Below are 2,500 nucleotides of genomic sequence, written 5' to 3'. Positions count from 1 at the left end.
TGAATAATTTTAAACCTATTATGTCTGTGTATGTTTCTTGGGAGAGGCATTTGTCCAAAATAAACAGTTTATTATCATTGAAATACAGTACAGGCCAAAAGTTAGGACCCACCTTCTCATTCAATGAGTTTCCTTTATATTTTCATGACTATTTACATTGTAGATTCTCACTGAAGGCATCAAAACTATGAATGAACACATATGGAATTATGTACTTAACAAAAAAGTGTGAAATAACTGAAAACATGTCTTATATTTTAGATTCTTCAAAGTAGCCACCCTTTGCTTTTTTTGATAACTCTGCAAACCCTTGGTGTTCTCTCAATGAGCTTCATGAGGTAGTCACCTGAAATGGTTTTACCTTCACAGGTGTGCTTTGTCTGGGTTCATTAGTGGAATTATTTCCCTTATTAATAAAAAAGCAAAGGGTGGCTACTTTGAAGAATCTAAAATATAAGACATGTTTTCAGTTATTTCACACTTTTTTGTTAAGTACATAATTCCATATGTGTTCATTCATAGTTTTGATGCATTCAGTGAGAATCTACAATGTAAATAGTCATGAAAATAAAAAGGAAACTCATTGAATGAGAAGGTGTGTCCAAACTTTTGGCCTGAACTGTTCTGTCGATGCTTTCCACACAGCCGAGGATCAGGAGATGGCTGCCTGATTCCACATTATTTCAAGCTCTAGTTGAACCAGCTGGACACCAGGTCGGTCTGTTCCTTGTTCGTGTGGCAGGCTGATGTTTACCTTTTGTAATGTCCAGATTTCCCTTTTGGTCTAACTCAGAAATGATGTCGGGAAACATCAAAGATGACGAGCAGTAGGGATGGGAAAAAAATCAATTTGATTTTAAAATCGAGTTGGTAGGTCAAATCGATTTTCATATTTTCAAAAAATCGATTTATTTTTTTTTAATATCCAAATACAGTATAAATAATTTGGATGTTTAACAATGTTTGATGCACACTGCACAGTGACTTTTCACTCAGAGAAAGGGTTTGCCTTTGCAATTTTGTTTGTTGATGCACTTTAATTAAATACAATAAATATATATTTTTAAAATATATTTACGGTTCGCAGTTATTTAGTTTTAAATGGAAGGGGGGGGGAAATCAAATCGTAAATCAAGTTGTTTTTTTTTTATAAAATAATCGCAGATTTTTTATTTTAGGGAAAGAAATGGCCCAGCTAATGACCAGTCGGATGTGTATAAATCAAATGCAGCTTTATTCAAACGGTGAACAAACTTTCATGACACTGGGACACCCAAGGGTGACCAACATGTACATCAGAATGGGTCCTTTTTAAACTCTTTTTGTGCTCACACAGCTTAAGCTATCCATGTCAGCCCACCAGTTTACTCTTAAACTGCACCTTTATGGCTGATGATCCTAATAGATTCCCACATTCCTGGCTCCAGTTCCTCTGTGGGAAAGTTGTGCCCCAAACTCATAATAGATTTACAAACCTAGAAGCTCCTTAGAATAGATACGATACATTCAAACATCTGCATGCACAAATACCAAACCTATCAGTCCTCCCTTTGTTTTATTTTATGGTTGAGGTACAGTCTAACAATCCATACAGTGTGACATACAACAATATGAACCCCTGGAATATATTTTGAATGATGATTAACCCAAATACATCCCTTACATGAACCATAAACAACCTATCACAGCCTCGCAGGAAGGGCTCGGAGACTCAAACCCTCTCGCCCTTTTAAAGTCGACATCTGGACAACCCTAAGCCCTTACGAATTTCAACTCCAGAGTCTGGACTTTGGGATTGGGCCATTTGACTCTGTTCTCTCTGGGGGGGGGGAGACTGAGTAACACCTTCAACCAATCAGAGCCGAGTCACTGTAAGGAGAGTCGCACCTTAAACCAATCAGAGCAGCCGCTGCTGTGTGTATTGTTTGTAAAGTCCACCCAGTAAACGGTGTGACGCGTCTCTTTTGATAGCCATAGCCCAGCCCAAACCTTTTGTTTACACACACACACACACACACACACACACACACACACACACACACACACACACCCCCAAACCTGTTGTTTAACCTACATTCTTTCATATGAAGGGCCAAATATGTATGTGGATGTGCAACTCTTTGATACAGAAATGGATAATGAAGTGTCTATATGTCTTTTTAAATTAAAGTAACACACACTCACACACTCACACACACACACACACACAATAACACAGTTACACAGTAACGCACACATGCATGCACACGCATGCATGCACAGTAACGCACACACACAAAGAGACAGACATACATACACAGAGACACACACAAAGAGACACACAGACAGACATACACACACACACACACAGAGACACAGACACACACACACACAGAGACAGAGACACACACACACACACACAGACACACACATACACAGAGGCAGACAGAGACACACACACACAGCCACACACACACACATGCATTCAACATTTTTGCATTTTTTTCTAGGTTTAATTTGG

General features: G+C 38.6%; 1 protein-coding gene across 1 annotated transcript in view; it reads left to right on the top strand.

Moving 5' to 3' along the window:
* The window catches only part of LOC114551609 (FH1/FH2 domain-containing protein 1), a gene marked incomplete at its 3' end in the record, with an annotated part of 62,382 nt that overhangs the window by 15,058 nt on the left and 44,824 nt on the right, over positions 1-2,500 (top strand). The window lies entirely within an intron of this gene.

This window comes from Perca flavescens, unplaced genomic scaffold, assembly GCF_004354835.1.
Source record: "Perca flavescens isolate YP-PL-M2 unplaced genomic scaffold, PFLA_1.0 EPR50_1.1_unplaced_scaf_21, whole genome shotgun sequence".
NCBI lineage: Eukaryota > Metazoa > Chordata > Actinopteri > Perciformes > Percidae > Perca > Perca flavescens.
The sequence above is the reverse complement of the archived record's forward strand: the minus strand, read 5'-3'. Positions and strand labels throughout refer to the sequence as shown.